The following is a 22,462-nucleotide window of genomic DNA, read 5'->3' on the forward strand; positions in this document are numbered from 1 at the left end:
TATACACATTCACGAATGGGGAAACCTAAGTCCTTTGCTGCCAAAATGAAACAGTGGCAACCATAAGGGCAGTTGATTCTGGAGTCTTCAGCCTTCTGACACCCAGAAGCAACAGTGTCGGCAAAGGCAGTTACCTCAGGTGACAATGACATCTGTCAGCTTTTCTCCGCTGACTTTGAGGTGGAGTGCCCTGTGTGTTTGGTCCTACCAGTGAACCCTGCCTCCATGGGGGCTGAGGGTGCAGAGGAGAGAGAAATCCTTTCACAAAGACCAGGCAAGCCCTTCAGGCAATGCCCTGTCCAGTGCCCCAGAGCATGTCCATTGTTCTCATTTTACCCCTGAAGGAAACCAAGGACTTTGATGTCCTCAGGCTCAAAACTGAAAATTCACAACCTCCATCACTGACCAATTGTTACACAAGTAATACTAACATCAACAAAAACTATTTAAAATTAGATATCTTTTTAAACCAATGAAATGTTATGACATCAATAAGATGGTCACAAATACCATCCGAGGAATGGGGAAATCTACATTATACAATGCCAAATGGCAAGAGGAGAAGAAAATTACGCCTAGGGCTACAGTTGTTAACTAGGTGAAATTATACTTATTATACGCAGATGTGATCACTCTAAGATACATATATACATGTACAGGAAGCATAAGAGATGACAGAAACAAATCTTTTTCTGGTTATAAAAGTAATAAGTGAACATTATAAAAAACTTGGAAAAATTGGAAAAGAAAGGAGGAAAAAATCACAAGGCAGACAACCGAACACTCATGTAATTCCCTCACCTCTTTCTTTGAACATATTTTGTGGTTTGTAGTCATGCTTTACAAACAAAATTCAGTATTCCACGTCTCAATATTATATTATTATAAATTTTATTATTATATTATTATATTTATTTATATTATTATAATGTGTCAGTTATTGTACATGTTATACAAGGCTATATGCTGACCCATAGTAACCCTTACATATAGGATGGGCATAAGAAGGGCAGCTACTAGTAGAGATGGTGCAAGGGACCCAGGGAAGAGGGCGAGAAAGTTGCCAGAGGGAGATGGGGGAGGATCCCAGCAGGGGCAGAGGTGGGCACTGCAGCTAGACTAGCAACTCAGAAATGGCAAAGGTACAGAGGAGGCAAAAAGGATGCAAGCTGGAAAAAGCCAATGGATTTAAAAGTTAGTTGGTCAGAGACTGACTGCTGAGCAGCCACTCTCAGCAGAGAAGTAGCAGCTAAAGATCTACTGCAGTGGGCTGAGAACGGTATATGAAATCTGCACACAGTGGAGAGAGGCTGCTGGCAGCTTCTTCAAGTGGTTGAGGGAGGTGTCCTGAGGCCTGGCTTAAGGGGACACAGTTCAGAGGGAGAAGCAAATGAGCAAGGTGCTGAACACGTTTGGAATTAAATGTTAAATCAGTTCTGCTTGGAGGCTCCAGGTGGAAACTCCGAAAGAAATACAATACTCTAACTGAGAAATACTTCTAACTGCTATGCTGCCACACAGACAGACATGACACTTCATAGACTATGGCAGTACAACCTGGGTCTCACTTGAACATATGTGCCATGGGGGAAGTCATTAAAACAACAGTAAAAATTTTAGGCCACTCATGTTCCATGGCAGGCACTGTGCCAGGCATTCTGCTGCTGTATCCAGTGGAGCATCCCGGCGGCTCTATGAAGGAGATGCTATTATTACCACAAGTTTAAAGTTGAGGAAGCTGACAACCTGGCAAACTGAAATGAAGAAGCTAGGCATGAACTACCTCTGCCTTAGGTAATCTAATGCTACACCCAGAAAGGAGGCCCTGGGGTCACCGAAGAATGAAACAGTTTCATTGTGCAGCAGAGCACAGAAGGGACCATTCAAAATGAAATGTGTATGTCTTTGGAGGAAAATATGCACAGATGCTAACCCTTAAAGTGGCAAAATGTGGGAGTCTCTATGGACTTAAAAATAGCTAGATCACCCTACGATCCATATAAAGGAAGGATAGGAGAATAGCAAGGCAAAAGAAGTATTTTCTGATTATGAAGGTCATAAATGGCCATTATAGATAACTTAGAAAAATAAAAAAAGTAAAAGAAGAAAAAATCATCATCAGCCAGACAGGCACAATGAACATGTAATTCTGTAGGAACATGTAAAAGCAGTTACACTGGGTTTCTGGGACTTTTGTACCTGAGCAAACCCAGGAGATTCTGGTGGACCGCTTCTACAGTCTGAACTTATGAGCAGAAACTGGAAGGCTTTTCAGGGAACTGAGGACTCTAAACAACAGCAGCTACAAGAGGACAGCTGCAGGCGGGACAAAGGGAAAAGGGCACACCAGGCTACCGAGTGCCCAAAGACATAAGGATAGAGCTGGTGAGGGACTAATTTGGGGCTTCCAGAAAAGATGCTGCGCCCAAGAATCTGTACAGACAGTGGAGAGGAGAAGTCTTCCTTTGGCCTACCAGCACTATACGTGAAAGTGATATTGAAAAAGAGTCAAGATTGTAAAAATATCCCACAAGGTGAAAGAACAGCCATTCCTATCAGAAGAGCTGGGCAAATGCCAAGTTTCACACTGAGAGTTGCATCTCATAGTCAAAGAGCTAATACCAGGGAAAATGATGAAATGCTCTTTAGTTCAGCCAACAAAATGACCACTTTTGATAAGATGTACGGCTTGTCAATACAAGCACACCTGTCAGGTGTGGCCTATCAACACAAGCAAGGAAATTTTAGGGTATCTATGTCTGTTTTCCCAAAGGGAATACATCTTTCACTTTAAGCATATAACATTATGTTAATGTTATTCTTATCAGCAGGTCGTCTTTCACAAATTACTTAAAAGTGAGACCAACAATCAGTTTCTGTTTGTATTTGCTAAAGTCAACCTGCTCAGAAAGAGAAAACTTGGATTTGGGTCAGGGAAGATACACGATGCAACCATATAGAGTTTTTCCTACCAATTATTTCATAATGTATTTCACTTCATGTTCTTCAAAAAGGAAGCAAGGAACATGGTACCACATGCTACTGTCCCTTGTTCTCATCTTTAAACCCACTCCAATAGGCACAGGGGACACTTCTGGGTCAAACCATACCTGAGACTCCTGTCTTCTCAACATTTGCATTTAAAAAAGGCCCCACGAATTATCAGGATCACCCCTCCTAAGAAGAATGTACAGTTGTTTCTTTATGCTGCCATGGACACTTGCAGACAGGCAAGCAAAGGCCTGGGTAACTGGATGACCATCTCACAGGGGAGGAGGTCAGCAGTTGAGGAAGGAGGACACTTGTGTGTTCCAATCTGATCAACTGGACTGTGCAAACCTTCTGTTTCCAATGGAACACACATATGTAAGGAAGACAGCAACAGCCAGGGAGGGCATAGCAACTTTAGTCAGAGGGCACATTGGTATATACTTATAGATGGTTAAATGCAACACATTTGTTCAATACTGAATTGTTATTATTCCAATTGTTAGTATATTACTTTAAAATGTCCACTATTTATGCAAGTGAGTTTTTTAGCCTCTGTATGACTAAACTGTTTTTATTTTCCTTTTATATTACACAGTTTGTTATTTAAAGGAACACTCCAAAATGAACTAGTGACAAACTAGAGAAATGAAACAAGAGCAAAGATTCTTTGAAGACTAAAACCAGCAACCACAAAGGATGCTAAAATCTACAGATAAGGACCAGATACAGCACAAGACTCATCACTGCCTATTTCACTGGCTTGTTACAAGGTTAATTTGGAATTCAAACTTATGTTTAAAAAACGGTGAAGCTGGGCCATCATGGTAGCTCACGTCTGTAATCCCAGAACTTTGGGAGGCCAAGGGCGGGGGGATCACGAGGTCAGATCGAGACTCATCCTGGCTAACACAGTGAAATCCCATCTCTACTAAAAATACAAAAAAATTAGCTGGGTGTGGTGGTGGGTGCCTGTAGTCCCAGCTACTCGGGAGGTTGAGGCGGGAGAATGGTGTGAACCCAGGAGGCGGAGCTTGCAGTGAGCTGAGATCACGCCACTGCACTCCAGCCTGGGCGACAGAGTGAGACTCCTTCTCAAAAAAACAAAGAAACAAACAAACAAAAAAGGTGAAGCTAGTTACTTATCCAGGGTTTGTGAAGACAATCACCATTCACAAATGCTGAGTGTAACCTTAACTTACCCATTATCTACTGGTATCTTGCTGGAACACTGCAGAACCTATCCTCTTTGGGGGGAAATAATTTGTGTTCAATTGGAGCTACAAAAAGACTCAAGATATATGCTTTATATTTACATGATATAAATATTCCATCAAAGCTCAAGAAAAGAACTCCATTTAAAAAAATACATTAGATTTACTATATAACAGTGCACCCTGCCTGGCTCTTTTCTTTTTTTAAACAAATTTTATTTTATTGTAGATTCAGGGGATACACGTGCAGGTTTGTTAAATGAGCACATTGCATGATGCTGATGTTTGGGCTTCTACTGATGCTGTCACCTCAACAGTGAACGCAGTACCCAATAAGTAGCTTTTCAACCTTGCCCTCCTCCCTCCCTCCCCTCTTTTGCAGTTTCCATTGTCCATTATTCCTATCTTTATGTATATGTGTACCCAGTATTTAGTTTCCACTAACAAGTGATTATATGTGGTGGTTGGCTGTGTTTCTGCACTAATTCACTTAGAATACTGGCCTCCGGCTGCATCCATGTTCCTGCAAAGGCCACTGATACCAATTTTTATGGCTGCGAAGTATTCCACGGTGTGTATGTACCACATTTTCTTTATCTAGTCCACTGCTACAGGGCACCCAGGCTGACTCCAGGTCTTTGCTATTGTGAATAACAGTATAGCCCATTTCTATACAGAAGCATTAAAGTACAAAACTGGCTTCCTTAAATAAATTAAAGAACACAAAAGTCTTGTGCATATCTCAAAAGGTCTTAATTGTCTTTAGCAATATGCCAAAGGTTCATGAACTAGAAATGAGATGGGTCTACTTATACACAATGTTGGCCAACAACATTATTTAAGTATTTAAGAGATAGCCAAGCGTAGTGTGGTCTTCAGGCTGTGTCGGAAGGGTTAAGCCAACACTTGTTTTTGCCCTCCAGGTTATTCACACTTTAATATAGTAACAATGACATAGCTTAGCATGTTTTTTAAAAATAAGAAATATATACACCAAAGATTATATAATCAGTTTCTGACTTGCATCCAGTTTAGGACATACCCAAACAGGTACACAGATTAGCATGAAAGACTTTGCCATATGACGCTCATTACCTCCTCACAACTGCCCTTGTTATCAGTTCAGAACAGAGGCACAGCAACTGGCCTGGATAGGCGCCTTCTCTAAGATGGCATCCAGACTTAGGTTCCTAGGGTTCAGGAATATTTTTCTAATTTATTCAGATATGTCTGCCCCATTAGTACCTAAAGTTCGTCCCTTTTTTTCCATCTTCACCTTCTCTCCACTTCATGGGGACATTCTACAGCATCTGAACTTGATTCAAAATTATTCTTCTCAGAGAAATAATATTTTAAATGTGGCTATGAGGACCCAAAGTCCCATTATCAGTAAAATGTTATAATGCATTAGTATAAAACAGACTTTTGGGTCTGGCCTGGGAATGCAGTTATGATTTCCACTGCTGTTCTCTGGGAAAATGCAGTCTAAGTTCTAAGCAAATAACTTTTGGGAAACAACCTGTTCATACTTAAGGGTGTATCCTTTGAAATCAGAAAGCAAAAAGTAGCAAAGTGGGGACATAAAAACACCTTAATTTATATTTACTATGCTGGCTGGGCACGGTGGTTCACACCTGGAATCTCAGCATTTTGAGAAGGAGAAGTGAGAGGGCTGCTTGAGGCCAGGAGTTCAAGACAAGCCTAGACAACATACCCCTTCTCTATAAAAAATTTTAAAAAATTATCTCGGCATGGTGTCATGCACCTGTAGTCCCAGCTACTCAGGAGGCTGAGGTCACAGCGGATCACATCAGCCCAGGAGTCTGAGGCTGCAGTAAGCTGTGATTGTGCCACTAAACTCCACTCTGGGCAAAACAAAGCAAGACCCCATCTCTATAAAAAACAAAAATGAAATACGAAAATAAACTTACTAAGCTTTACTCCTCATTCCATGACCTGTGACGACAACTAATCCTAAATATCCACCTACAGACTTAAATTACAACATGTAGTTTAGGCATTATAGGTTGCTGGCTAACCAAAGGATTTCATTTCTCAAGTAATGTGAAGGCCAGAGATGTTACTATGATATATGTATTCCAGAAAACAAAAAGCAGTTTTTTTAGCCCAAGTACTTAGGTCTCAGACAACAGTTCTGGCTTGGAAGCAATACTTACTTGGCAGGTAGAGCCCCAGATTAAACCCAGTGTCTCTAGAGTAGAATGAAGCCAATGAATGGAAGGAAGAGGTGAGGTAGACTGAGATTCAGTATGGAACAATCATTAGGGAAGCTAAGCCAGTGAACAAAAATTGCACATCCAGCCAGCCAGCCCCACTGAGGCCATCTAAGATCAGCCAGCTATCTTTAGATCTCGGTTGTGGTTCTATGCTTGAAGCTGCTAGGCCTACAGGCTAATTCTCATTGTCTGGCTGACAATAGATAATGAATGTAACAGGAGTTGGTATGGCATTCAGGGAGCATTAGAAATTGGGCACCTGTGTAGGGTCATATAAAAACTCATTAACATGCCTATACCGTCTTTAAAATCTTAGACAACTAAGAGTTTTTGCTTCTGTTATTTTATTTAGTTCCCAGAACAACCCTGTCAGACAGACAGACTATTGTCAACATTCTGACTTGATGAATGAAAAAGTAAGGCTCTGAGAACCGTCTAAAATTTCTTTGCTGGAAGTGACAGTGTGGTATTCTTTCCATGTTACTGTGATTTCTACCAGATGGAGTAAGAACCCACATTCATAGAGTGGCTTGACACCCATCCCCTTGAGAATGTCTCACTGGCCATTGAGAGGATACAGGTCATGTATACAGAAAATCACACGTCTCCCTTCCCAAAAAGCCACATCATATAATGCAACATGCCCCACTCCCAGCCCCAACTATTAGAACCTCCATTAAAATGGAATATACACAGGAAGGAACATGAGTTCCATTATACTTTAGTTGTTAACAGTATAGATTTTTAAAAATTACTTATTCTATTGCTCAATTTTTGAGGAACCAAATTAAAAGTTACTAGATTATATTATTATACACAAGTATCTATCTCCCAATTCCTTTTGTAGATTGTGTCTGTTTCCCCAATGAGATTTTAGTGATGCAAGGGACTGGAGTTGCATCTTCTATTTATTTCATCTCTACAGTATGCAACAAGTGCTAGGCACATCCTAGGCAGGAAGAGATACATACTGGAATGAGTATTTCTCAGTTCTTTCAGAAAGTGATTCTTATCTTGGAATTGTTATTTTACAGCAATAAAGTGGCATGGCTGGATTCATTTCTAACATATTCTAATTGCTTTATTTCTAGGAGTCCATATACAGCTTCTAAAATCTACCCTTTAGGACAAAGAATGATCATTAAGTACAGAGTGGGAGAAAGGCTAGCAAAACAGAGATAGAAGACAGAACAAAAAGGAACAGACTGTACCACTTGTTTACTCATAAGTACTCTAGGTTAGATCAAGACTAAGATTTAAGAAAAAAAATTTGCTATTGATTTCTAGACCAAGAACTGGAAGCATAAAAGTCTGGTATTTCCAAACGATCAAAATTACAGGCCACCTGCTTTTGAAAATTTAACTAGGCAATATGTATTTAAACACAAAGAGGAGAGGAGGAACCAAGATGGCTGAATAGGAACAGCTCAATCTACAGCTCCAAGCATGAACAATGCAGAAGACGGGTGATTTCTGCATTTCCAACTGAGTTACTGGGTTCATCTCACTGGGGCTTGTCGGACAGTGGGTGCAGCCCACGAAGTGTGAGCTGAAGCAGGGCGGGGCACTGCCTCACCCGCGAAGCAGAAGGGGTTGGGGAATTCCCTTGCCTAGGAAGGAAAGCGGTGATAGAGGGTACCTGGAAAATCAGGACACTACCACCCTAATACTGAGCTTTTCGAACAGTCTTAGCAAACGGCATACCAGGAGATCATATCCCGTGCCTGGCTGGGAGGGTTCCACACCCACGAAGCCTAGCTCACTGCTAGCACACCAGTCTGAGATGGAACTGCAAGGCCGCAGCAAGGCTGGGGGAGGGGCGTCCGCCATTGTTGTGGCTTGAATAGGTAAACAAAGTGCGGGGAAGCTTGAACTGGGTGGAGCCCACCTCAGCTCAATGAGGCCTGCCTGCCTCTGTAGACCACCTCTGGGGGCAGGGCATAGTTGAACAAAATGCAGCAGAAACTTCTGCAGACTTAAACGTCCCTGTCTGACAGCTTTGAAGAGAGTAGTGGTTCTCTCAGCACAGAGTTTCAGATCTGAGAACGGACAGACTGCCTCCTCAGGTGGGTCCCTGACTCTCCAGTAGCCTAACTGGGAGACACCTCCCAGTAGGGGATGACTGACACCACATATAGCCGGGTGCCTCTCTGAGACGAAGCTTCCAGAGGAAGAATCAGGCAGCAACATTTGCTGTTCTGCAATGTATTTGCTGCCCTGCAGCCTCTGCTGGTGATACCCAGGCAAACAGGGTCTGGAGTGGACCTCCAGCAAACTCCAACAGACCTGCAGCTGAGGGTCCTGAGTGTTAGAAGGAAAACTTAACAAACAAAAAGGACATCCACACCAAAATCCCATCGGTACGTCGCCATCATCAAATACCAAAGGTAGATAAAACCACAAAGATGGGGAGAAACCAGAGCAGAAAAGCTGAAAAATTCTAAAAATCAGAGTGCCTCTCCTCCTCCAAGGGAAGACAGCCCCTTGGCAGCAACGAAACAAACCTGGACAGAAAAGGACTTTGACGAGTTGAGAGAAGAAGGCTTCAGACGATCGGTAATAACAAACTTCTCCGAGCTAAAGGAGGATGTTCGAACCCATTGCAAGGAAGCTAAAAACCTTGAAAAAAGATTAGACGAATGGCTAACTAGAATAAACTGTGTAGAGAAGATCTTAAATGACCTGATGGAGCTGAAAACCATGGCACGAGAACTACGTGACGCATGCAAAAGCTTCAGTAGCCGACTGGATCAAGTGAAAGAAAGGGTATCAGTGATTGAAGACCAAATGAATGAAATGAAGCGAGAAGAGAAGTTTAGAGAAAAAAGAGGAAAAAGAAACAAACAAAGCCTCTAAGAAATATGGGACTATGTGAAAATACCAAATCTACGCCTGACTGGTGTACCTGAAAAGTGACGGGGAGAATGGAACCAAGTTGGAAAACACTCTGTAGGATATTATCCAGGAGAACTTCCCCAGCCTAGCGAGGCAGGCCAGCATTCAAATTCAGGAAATACAGAGAAAGCCACAAAGATACTCCTCGAGAAGAGCAACTCCAAGATAGATAATTGTCAGATTCACCAAGGTTGAAATGAAGGAAAAAATGTTAAGGGCAGCCAGAGAGAAAGGGCGAGTTACCCACAAAGTGAAGCCCATCAGACTAACAGCATATCTCTGGGCAGACACTCTACAAGCCAGAAAAGAGTGGAAGCCGATATTCAATATTCTTAAAGAAAAGAATTTTCAACCCAGAATTTCATATCCAGCCAAACTAAAGCTTCATAAGTGAAGGAGAAATAAAATCCTTTACAGACAAACAAATGCTGAGAGATTTTGTCACCACCAGGCCTGCCTTACAAGAGCTCCTGAAGGAAGCACTAAACATGGAGAGGAACAACCGGTACCAGTCACTGCAAAAGCATGCCAAATTGTAAAGACCATTGATGCTAGGAAGAAACTGCATCAATTAATGGGCAAAATAATCAGCTAACATCAGAATGACAGGATCAAATTCACACATAACAATATGAACCTTAAATGTAAATGGGCTAAATGCTCCAATTAAAAGACACAGAATAGCAAATTGGATAAAGAGTCAAGACCCATCAGTTTGCCGTATTCAGGAGACCCATCTCATGTGCAGAGACACACATAGGCTCAAAACAAAGGGATGGAGGAAGATCTACCAAGCAAATGGAAGACAAAAAAAAAGTAGGGGTAGCAATCCTACTCTCTGATAAAACAGACGTTAAACCAACAAAGATCAAAAGAGACAAAGAAGGCCATTACATAATGGTAAAGGGATCAATTCAAAAAGAAGAGCTAACTATCCTAAATATATATGCACCCAATACAGGAGCACACAGATTCATAAAGCAAGTCCTTAGAGACCTACAAAGAGACTTAGACTCCCACATAATAATAATGGGAGACTTGAACACCCCACTGTCAACATTAGACAGATCAACGAGACAGAAAGTTAACAAGGATATATATCCAGGACTTGAACTCAGCTCTGCACTAAGTGGAATGAATAGACATCTACAGAACTCTCCACCCCAAATCAACAGAATATACATCCTTCTCAGCACAACATCACACTTATTCACAAATTGACTGCATAGTTGGAAGTAAAGCACTCCTCAGCAAATGTAAAAGAACAGAAATTATAACAAACTATCTCTCAGACCACAGTGCAATCAAACTAGAACTCAGGATTAAGAAACTCAATCAAAACCGCTCAACTACATGGAAACTGAACAACCTGCTCCTGAATGACTACTGGGTCCATAACGAAATGAAGGCAGAAATAAAGATGTTCTTTGAAACCAATGAGAACAAAGATACAACATACCAGGATCTCTGGGACACATTTAAAGCAGTGTGTAGAGGGAAATTTATAGCACAAAATGCCCACAAGAGAAAGCAGGAAAGATCTAAACTCGACACCCTAACATTACAACTAAAAGAACTAGAGAAGCAAGAGCAAACACATTCAAAAGCTAGCAGAAGGCAAGAAATAACTAAGATCAGAGCAGAACCGAAGGAGATAGAGACACAAAATACCCTTCAAAAAATCAATGACTCCAGGAGCTACTTTTTTGAAAAGATCTACAAAATTGATAGACTGCTAGCAAGACTAATAAAGAAGAAAAGAGAGAAGAATCAAATAGACATAATAAAAAATGATAAAGGGATATCACTACCGATCCCACAGAAATACAAACTACCATCAGAGAATATTATAAACACTTCTACACAAATAAACTAGAAAATCTAGAAGAAATGGATAAATTCCTGCACACATACACCCTCCCACGACTAAACCAGGAAGAAGTTGAATCCCTGAATAGACCAAAAACAGGCTCTGAAACTGAAGCAATAATTAATAGTCTACCAACCAAAAAAAGTCTAGGACCAGTCAGATTCACAGCCGAATTCTACCAGCGGTACAAAGAGGAGCTGGTACCATTCCTTCTGAAACTATTCCAATCAATAGAAAAAGAGGGAATCCTCCCTAACTCATTTTATGAGGCCAGCATCATCCTGATACCAAAGCCTGGCAGAGACACAACAGAAAAGGAGAATTTTAGATCAATATCCCTGATGAACATTTATGTGAAAATCCTCAATAAAATACTGGCAAACCAAATCCAGCAGCACATCAAAAAGCTTATCCACCATGATCAAGTGGGCTTCATCCCTGGGATGCAAGGTTGGTTCAACATATGCAAATCAATAAATGTAAACCATCACATAAACAAAACCAAAGAAAAAACCACATCATTAGCTCAATAAATGCAGAAAAGGCCTTCGACAAAATTCAACAGCCCTTCATGCTAAAAACTCTCAATAAGCTAGGTAGTGATGCAACGTATCTCAAAACAATGAGAGCTATTTATGACAAAACCACAGCCAATATCACACTGAATGGGCAAAAGCTAGAAGCCTTCCCTTTGAAAACTGGCACAAGACAGGGATGCCCTCTCTCACCACTCGTATTCAACACAGTGTTGGAAGTTCTGGCTAGGGCAATCAGGCAAGAGAAAGAAATCAAGGGTATTCAGTTAGGAAAAGAAGAAGTCAAATTGTCCCTGTTTGCAGATGACATGATTGTATATTTAGAAAACCCCATTATCTCAGCCCAAAATCTCCTTAAGCTGATAAGCAACTTCAGCAAAGTCTCAGGATATAAAATAAATGTGCAAAAATCACTAGCATTCTTACACACCAGTAACAGAGAGCCAAATCATGAATGAACTCCCATTCTCAATAGCTTCAAAGAGAATAAAATACCTAGGAATCCAACTTACAAGGGATGTAAAGGACCTCTTCAAGGAGAACTACAAACCACTGCTCAGTGAAATAAAAGAGGATACAAACAAATGGAAGAATATACCACGTTCATGGATAGAAAGAATCAGTATCGTGAAAATGGTCATATTGTCCAAGGTAATTTATAGATTCAATGCCATCCCCATCAAGCTACCAATGACTTTCTTCACAGAATTGGAAAAAACTGCTTTAAAGTTCATATGGAACCAAAAAAGAGCCTGCATAGCCAAGACAATCCTAAGCCAAAAGAACAAAGCTGGAGGCATGATGCTACCTGACTTCAAACTATACTACAAGGCTGCAGTAGTAAAACAGCATGGTACTGGTGCCAAAACAGAGATATAGACCAATGGAACAGAACAGAGCCCTCAGAAGGTACCACACATCTACAACCACCTGATCTTTGACAAACCTGACAGAAACAAGAAATGGGGAAAGGATTCCCTATTTAATAAATGGTGTTGGGAAAACTGGTTAGCCATATATGTAGAAAGCTGAAACTGGATCCCTTCCTTACACCTCATACAAAAATTAATTCAAGATGGATTAGAGACTTAAATGTTAGACCTAAACCCATAAAAACCCTAGAAGAAAACCTAGGGAATACCATTCAGGACATAGGCATGGGCAAGGACTTCATGTCTGAAACACCAAAAGCAATGGCAACAAAAGCCAAAATTGACAAATGGGATCTAATTAAACTGAAGAGCTTCTTCACAGCAAAAGAAACTACCATCAGAGTTAACAGACAATCTACAGAATGGGAGAAAAATTTTACAATCTACCCTTCAGACAAAGGGCTAATATGCAGAATCTACAAAGAAGTTAAACAAATTTACGAGAAAAAATCAAACAACCCCATCAAAAGGTGGGCAAAGGACATGAACAGACACTTCTCAAAAGGAGACATTTATGCAGCAACCGACACATTAAAAAATGTTCATCATCACTAGTCATCAGAGAAATGCAAATCGAAACCACAATGAGACACCATCACATACCAGTTAGAATCATGATCATTAAAAAGTCAGGAAACAACAGGTGCTGGAGAGGATGTGGAGAAATAGCAACACTTTTACACTGTTGGTCGGAGTGTAAACTAGTTCAACCATTGTGGAAGACAGTGTGGCGACTCCTGAAGGATCTAGAACTAGAAATACCATTTGAGCTAGCCATCCTGTCACTGGGTATATATCCAAAGGATTATAAATTATGCTGCTATAAAAACACATGCACACGTATGTTTATTGCAGCACCATTCACAATAGCAAAGACTTGGAACCAACCCAAATGTCCATCAATGATAGACTGGATGATGAAAATGTGGCACATATACACCATGGAATAATATGCAGCCATAAAAAAGGATGAGTTCATGTCCTTTGTAGGGACATGGATGAAGCTGGAAACCATCATTCTGAACAAACTATCCCAAGGACAGAAAACCAAATATTGTATGTTCTCACTCATAGGTGGGAATTGAACAATGAGAACACTTGGGCACAGGGTGGGGAACATCACACACTGGAGCCTGTCGTGGAGTAGGGGGAGAGGGGAGGGACAGTATTAGGAGATATACCTAATGTAAATTATGAGTTAATGGGTGCAGTACACCAACATGGCACATGTATATGTATGTAACAAACCTGCACATTGTGCACATGTACCCTAGAACTTAAAGTATAATAAAAAAAAAATAAATGAACACAAAGAGGAATGAGGATATTCAAACACACAAGAAAGAGTATTTCCAGTTGTCTCCTAAAATGATTTTTAATTAGTCCTTTCATCATTCTTATTTTTTCCCTTTTGTTCTGTTTTTTGAGATGAAGTTTTGCTCTGCTGCCCAGGTCGGAGTGCAGTGGTGCAATCGCAGCTAACTGCAACCTCTGCCTCCCAGGTTCAAGTGATTCTCCTGCCTCAGCCTCCCAAGTAGCTGGGATTACAGGCACCCGCTACCACGCCCAGCTAATTTTTGTATTTTTAGTAGAGACAGGGTTTTATCATGTTGGCCAGGCTGGTCTCGAACTCCTAACCTCAGGTGATCCACCAGCCTCGGCCTCCCAAAGTGCTGGGATTACAGGTGTGAGTCACCACACTCAGTCTATTTTTACTTAAAAAAGCTTAAAATATCACCTATTTACTTTATTCTATTTTCTTCCCTTGTGTTAATATGCATAGCAGACTTAATCACTGCACATATAATTATCAATTCACTTCATCTGTATAATTCATATACCCCAAATCTATACTTTATCATATTAATTATTGAGTTTTAGTGTAAGGCAAAAGCTACTTTTTCTTATCTTCTAATTAATAATAGAAAAATGACAGAAATATTTCCAAACACTTGGAAACTAAACAACACACTCCAAAATATCTATGAGTCAAACAGGAAGTCTCAGGAAATTAAAAAAAAATACATTAAACTGAATGAAAATGAAAAGATTACATATCAAAATTGGTGGGAAGAAGCGAAAGCAGTGCTGAGAAGGAATTTTATAGGGCTAAATGCATACATGAGCTCTTTCCGTGCCTAATGCAGCCATGGCTGGTGGTCCCAAGCAGCATCTAAAGCGTATAGCAACTCCAAAACATTGGATGCTGGCTAAATTGCCCAGTGTGTTTGTTCATCGTCCATCCACCAGTTCCCACAAGTTGACAGAGTGTCTCCCTATCATCACTTTCCTAAGGAACAGACTTAAGTATGCCTTGACAGGAGATGAAGTAAAGAAGATTTGTGGCCAGGCATGGCAGCCCATGCTTGTAATCCCAGTACTTTGGGAGGCCGATATGGGCAGATCACGAGGTCAAGAGATCGAGACCATCCTAGCCAACACGGTGAAACTGTGTCTCCACCAAAAATACAAAAATTAGCTGGGCGTGGTAGTGGGTGCCTGTAATCCCAGCTACTCAAGAGGCAGAGGTTGAGCCAGGAGAATTGCTTAAACCCAGGAAGCGGAGGTTGCAGTGAACCAAGATCACGCCATTGCACTCCAGCCTGAGGACAGAGCGAGACTCCATCTCAATAAATAAACAAACAAACAAACAAACAAATAAATAAAGAGAAGATTTGCATGCAGTGGTTCATTAAGATCAATGGCAATGTTCAAACTGATATAACCCATCCCACTGGATTCACAGACGTCATGGGCATTGACTAGATAGGAGAGAATTTTCATCTCATCTATGACATCAAGGGTTGTTTTGCTGTACATCGTATTACACCTGAGGAGCCCAAGTACAAATTGTGCAAAGTAAGAAAAATCTTTGTGGGCACAAAAGGAATCCCTCATCTGGTGACTCATGATGCTCGCATCATCTGCTACCCTGATCCCCTCCATCAAGGTGAATGATCCCATTCAGACTGATATGGAAACGGGCAAGATCACTGATTTCATCAAGTTTGGCACTGGTAACCTGTGGATGGTGACTGGAGGTGCTAACTTGGGAAGAACTGGTGTCATCACCCACAGAGAAAGGCACCCTTGACCTTTTGATGTGGTTCACATAAAAGCTGCCAATGACAACAGCTTTGCCACCCGGCTTTCCAACATTTTTGCTACTGGCAAGGGCAACAAAGCATGAATTTCTCTTCTCCAAGGAAAGGTATACGCCTCACCATTGCTGAAGAGAGAGATAAGAGACTGGCAGCCAAACAGAGCAGTGGGTGAAATGTCTCTGGGTGACAGATTAGATCTTTGTACATAATTAAAAATAATGTGGCATGATTAATAAAAATAAATTAAAAAAATGTGCACATGAGAAAAGGTTCAAATCAATAATCTAGGCTCCCTGTCCAGGAACTTAGAGAAACAAGAGCAAAATAAACCCACAGCAAGCTGAGAAAAGGAAATAATAGATTAGAGCAAAAATCAATGAAGCTGAAAATTTAAAATGAAGAAAATTCATGAAACAAACCTGGTTCACAGATAAGACCAATAAGACTGACAAACGTCTAGCAAGACTGACAAAGAAACAAAGAACATGCGAATTACCAATATCTGGAGTAAAAAAGGGAATAGCACTACAGACCATGTAGACATCAAAAGGATAACAAGGGAACACCATGGACAGGTCTGCACACAAAATTTGACATGTTAGGTAAAATAAACCAATTCCTTGAAAAAAATACAAACTACCACAAGTCACTCAATATAAAACTGATTATTTGAATAGCCCTATGACTACTAAGTAAATTGATACTGTGATTTCAAAATTTCCCAAACACATATCTCCAGGTTCAGACACTTTCATTAGTGAATTCTACCAAACACTTAGGCAACAATTAGTATCAATTCTCCATAATCTTTTCCAAGAAATAGAAGAGAAGGGAATACTTCCCAATCCATTTTATGAACCTAGAATTACCCTGGTATCAAAACAAAAGAGTACAAAAAGAACACTATAGGCCAATATGCTTTATGAATATAGATGTAAAAATCCTTAACAAAATATTAGCAAATAAAATTCAGTAATATGTAAAAAATATGTATACATCATAACCAAGACGAGTTTATTCCAGGGATGTAAGGCTAGTTCGACATTTGAAAATCAATCTATGTAATTTACCACATTAAATTATAAAGAAAAAAATCGTATCACATAAATCAATACAGAAAAACCACTTGACAAAAATAAACACTCTCTCACGTTAAAACTTCTCAGAAAACTAGAAATTGAGGGAAATTTCCTCAATTTGAGTTAGAGAACATCTATAAAAAACCTACAGTTGATATTATATTTATTGGGGAAAGACTGAAAACTTTCCTCTAAGATTAGGAACAAGCCAGAATGTCTATTCTCACTTCTTTTATTCAGTGTAGTACTAGAAGTTCTAGCCAGTGCGATAAGGCAAGAAAAGGAAAGAAAAGGCGTACAGATCAGAGAATAAGAATTAAACTAAGCCTATTTACAGATGGCATGATTGTCTATGTAGAGGTTATGAAAGAACATACAAAAAACTTCTAAAACTAATAAATGAGTCCGGCAAGGCTGCAGGGCACAAAAGTCAACACACAAAAATCAATTATATTTCTATATACTAGCGAACTAGAATACGTGGACACCAAAATTTTAAAAAACAACACTTTTTATGATTTCAGAAAAAGAAAAAAAGGTCAGGCACAGGGGCTCACACCTGTAATCCTAGCACTTTGGGAGACCAAAGAATCACTTAGGTCAGGAGTTTGAAACCAGCCTGGCCAATATGGTGAAACCCCATCTCTATTAAAAATACAAAAATTAGCTGGAAATCGCTTGAACTCAGGAGGCAGAGGTTGCAGTAAGCTGAGATCGCACCACTGCACTCCAGCCTGGGCGACACAGTGAGACTCTATCTCAACAACAACAACAACAAAGATAAAAAGAAAGACTTTGGTGTAAACTAACAAAATAACTATAAGAGTTGTATGCTAAAGCTACAAAATGCTAATGAAAGAAATAAAAGAAGAATCAAACAAATGAAGAGTCATACTGTGTTCATGAACTGAAAGACTTCATTATGTCATATAATTAGTAGTTCAATTCTTTCCAAAATAATATACATTTAACACAATTCCTATTGAAGTTCCAGAAAATTTTTTTGTAGAAATAAAATTACTCTAAAATTTATGTGATAAGGCAAAGGAACTAGAACAGCTAAAACAATTTTGAAAGAGAAGAATAAAGTGCTATGAACCTGATTTCAAGACATACAGCTTCCGTAGTCATGACTGTGTGATGTACAAAGAAACACACACAAAGATCAATGGAACAGAACACCCAGAAATAGATCTGTCTATGTGATTTTTGACAAAGGTACAAAAGCAATTCATTGAAGGAAAGATGTCCTTTCCAACAATTGGTGGAGAAACTGGACACCCACAGGCAAAAAACAGAAAAACCAAAACCTTCCACCTAAGTCTCACACCTTATATGAAAAGTAACTCAAAATAGATCATAAATACAAATGACATAGGAGAAAATCTTTTGGATTTACAGCTAGGTGAAGAGTTCTTAGACTTGACATCAAAAATACAATTCATAAAAGGAAAAACTGGTACTCTGAACTTCATTAAAATTAAAACATTCTGGGAAAGACCTCGTTGAGAAGGTATGAAAAATATAAGCTAGAGATTGCAATTAAGTACTAGTATCTAGAATATATTAAGAACCCTCAAAATTTCACAATAGCAAACAATCCAATTAGAAAACGAGAAAAAATCACCAACATATATTTCACTGAAGAGAATAAACAAATGGCGAATGAGCACATGAAAAGATGCTTAATGCAATTAGCATGAAAAATAAACATAAAACCCTAAGCCTCCCAATCAACTGAACAGAACCCTCTTGGCCAAAGGGACCCCAGAGAAACCCTGAAAAACGAAGTCCCGGGCCATGATAGGATAAGAGGTTGATTACGCCTCAGTATGCTCCCTCCTTATTAACCTTTAACTAGAATTCTTTCCTAAGGAGTAAGTGGAAACCAACTCTAGAAAACAAGAAACAGATGATTCATTCCTTTATCGCCTTCAGCCAATTATCTGAGGCCAAAACCAGGCTCTCTCTCCCTCTTTGAAGTTTTGATGTGACAGCCCACCAGCTTGACAATGCATCCCTTCCTAAACACTGACCACCATATCTCTGGACCAGTTCTGACTGACTAGCATAGGATGTGCTATGAGGGTTTTCAGGTCCTCTGTTTCACATTTTGATGCCAGAGGGCCAAAAACTCCATCCCTGGAACATGCTAATGCCATCATTTTTTGAACATGTGACCTATGAAGAGGCATGAAGCTCAGTTGTGCTTTTTTCATAAATCTTCATGACTCCTTCTATAGCTTATTGAATATGTATACTTAGCCAACCCATTGGGCATTAAGTACCTGTGTTAGGCTTTCTTCCCTTAAATTGCTTTTTCTCAGCTTTTGCCAAAGGCTACATTTCCCAGCCTTTGGTGTGCCACTCTTTATGAGAAATAAAGCTCTCCTTTCCAATTTTTTGAACCACATGATTCTTCACTTGACAAGCATTAGGGAAATGCACATTAAAACCACAATGAGATATCACTACCTACCTATCAGAATAAAAATTAAAAAATAGTGACAACATCAAATGCTGGTATAGAGAAACTGCATCACTCACACATTACTGGTGGCAATGTAAAATGAAATAGCCACTCTGGAAACCAGTTTGGCAGTTTCTAAAAGAACTAAACATGCAACAACTATAAGACTCAGCAATTGCACTCTTGGATGTTTATCCCAGAAAAGTGAAAACTTATCTTCACACAAAAACTTGTAGACAAATATTCATACCAGTACTATTCATAAGTTGGACGTCCTTCCGTGGGTGAATAGTTAAATAAACTGATACACCCTCATGCCATGGACGTCCACTCTGCAGTAAAAAGTAACTACTTATACATGCAACAACTGGGATGAATCTCCAGAAAATGATCCCAAGTGAAAAAAGTCAATTTCAAAAGGTTACAAACTATGATTCCATTTCCATAGCATTACTGAAATGCAAAATAATAAGAACATAAAATAGACCAGCAATTGCTAGGGGTTCTGGAGGATGACACGGTGGAAGAAAATAGTATGCCTATAAAGAGTGGCAGCAAGGATCCTTTGGTGTCGAAACTATTATATCTTGACTACATTCGTAACAAGATCTGGTTTTTATACAGTTCTGCAAGATATTTCCCTTAGTGGAAACTGGGTAAAGGATACATAGGATCTTTCTGCATTACTTTTCACAACTGCATGTGAATCTACAATTACCTCAAAATAAAAAGTTTAATTAAAAATCTCTGCACTTGGATTCCTCTCATTAGCTCCAGGTGTATACATTAATTGAAAGATTTTCAAGCAGGGGAAGTGCTTTGATTTACTTTTTTTTTTTTAAAAAATCCTTAGCTACTGTGTGGAATCTGAATTAGAAACCAGTGGGACAGGTATTCCAAGGGAGTGGTAACTCTTCTTTAATGTCAGCTTTCCCCCTTCAGAAATCTCTGCTCTGATTCCTTATCACTCTCCAGTCACGCACAGCAACTCTGGGCACTCAGAGGGTCTCCTCGGATTTGCCTCTGGTTACATTCACTACAACCCTCATCCAGGTACCCATAAAATAACAAATGGTTGGCAACCACCTACCCAGCCCAGAATTTTCTCTTTCACAATCTTAGTCATTAGAAAATCAGATAAAGTTTAAAAAAAAAAAAAAAAAAAGAAAATGACAGTTAAGATGACATTGCTTACAGAAAATTTCTCCCTTAATTAAGAAAACTTTGCTGCAGTTTCTTCTGGAGACTTTGTAGACCTTCATTTGATCAGGAGAGAGAGCAAGTGCATGTGTGTAACTGATTTGACTAGGGTTTCCAGAATGTGCCTGGGGGCCAAAATATTTTATTGTCGTTTTGCAATTATGTATTTTTTTGAATGCCTTTCTTGGTAAAATAAGTTTGCAAAAAATATTTTTTGAAAATATCCCTGTAGTAACAGGGATACTTTTAAAACAAAATTCAAAAGTAAATTAAAATAAACAATTTTATTTTCCTTTTCACTTACTTGAATACAAAAAGTTAGCAAATACTTTTTGGATGACATTGGTATTTACTTTCCCCTATGCTTCAGGCTGGCCTACCCACTCTCCATCAAAGGAGAAATCGAGAGAACAGTTTTATTGCTTCTGTTTCATTAGAAGTTTTGGTCCTAAGTTAGCCTTATAACCTTCTCATGACATTATTCAAGAAAGTGTTTAGAATTCAAATTCAAATTCAGTACAGTCCCTCAAACTGTGAACTACACAAGTTCCAAGGGTTTATTTACCTCGTATCAAGCATAATGTGAGGGAATAACACAGTCAACTTGGAACAATAAATTCAGCACAACTGTGCTTCCGTTTTCCTCTTCTTTGTTCTCTCTCAGGGCCACAGTATATTTTTACTTCTTTCTTTAAAAGTTGGGTTAGGATAAGAAGGAAGCCGGTCCAATCCCTAATCCATGAACTAGAAAGGCCAGGCCAGCTTTCCACCTTGGAAGGAGAGGAACCCAGCTGCTAGCAGACAGTCCTAAGACTGCAGGTCCCACAATAAGCAATCAAACCACCATCTGATAGTGTCCCTTGGGAAAAGGGGATTTTTTAGGAGAAAAGTGAAGGGCCTTAAGATTGTCATGTATGCACCAAACCCCACTTCCCAAGACTGAATACAGTCCCCTGTCAGACACAAGTCTTGATTTATAAAGCATTTATGTAAGTGGATTAGAAAAACGTCAAGTGGGCAAAGGACATGGCCAGAAAAACCACAAAAAAGGACATATGAAATGCTTGAAAGTGTTCAATCTCTTTAATTTAAAAAATGCAAATTAAAATGAGATGTCATTTATCTTTTAAAGTGAAATAAAATAATTAATAGCACTGAAAAGTCTCAGCACTGCCCTGAGCCCCAGGTAGGATGGGCCCCATGTGGTCCTTGTCTGGCTAAGGGAGGTGGCCTCACTCTGGGCACTGCATACCCACTGTCTCTTCTTTGCCTTTTAATGATGTAAGAAAGTACTTACGTATGATGGTGTGCTGGTAAGGAAAAAATTATCAGTATATAAAATCTTAATATATTTTTAAAAAGGTTAATCTCTGCTAGTGCAGTAATGGGTAGTTTTAGTCTCTTTATCTATCACATCTCTCAGCATTTTTTTTCAAATATCTCACAATAGGCCGGGTGTGGTGGCTCACGCCTGTAATCCCAGCCCTTTGGGAGGCTGAAGCAGGTAGATCACCTGAGGTCAGGAGTTCGAGAGCAGCCTGGCCAACCTGGTGAAACCCCATCTCTACTAAAAATACAAAAATTAGCTGGGCGTCGTGGCAGGTGCCTGTAATCCCAGCTACTTGGGAGGCTGGGGCAGGAGAATCACTTGAACCTGGGAGGCAGAGGTTGCAGTAAGCCGAGATCGTGCCACTGAACTACACAGCCTGAGTGACAGAGTGAGACTCTGTCTTAAAAAAAAAAAAAAAAAAAAAAAGAAGGAAACAAAACAAAACCAAAACAAATATCCCACAATAATCCTTTCTTGCCCTTATTATTGGAAAAAAATAAATCTATTCATAAAGAGAAAAATATGATTCAATTTATATAAATTTCCTTTTGAAGGCTTTATTTTATAAAGACAGACAGCTGTATCAAATTTATAGAGGCAAAAACTG

At 39.6% G+C, this 22,462-nt stretch overlaps 1 protein-coding gene and 1 pseudogene across 5 annotated transcripts in view; one reads left to right on the forward strand and one right to left on the reverse strand.

Moving 5' to 3' along the window:
- SPIDR (scaffold protein involved in DNA repair) overlaps positions 1 to 22,462 on the reverse strand; it is a 471,127-nt gene that overhangs the window by 170,347 nt on the left and 278,318 nt on the right. The gene's annotated exons all lie outside the window — the stretch shown is intronic.
- LOC115899578 lies at positions 14,822 to 15,948 on the forward strand (annotated as a pseudogene).

Source organism: Rhinopithecus roxellana, chromosome 9 (assembly GCF_007565055.1).
Source record: "Rhinopithecus roxellana isolate Shanxi Qingling chromosome 9, ASM756505v1, whole genome shotgun sequence".
NCBI lineage: Eukaryota > Metazoa > Chordata > Mammalia > Primates > Cercopithecidae > Rhinopithecus > Rhinopithecus roxellana.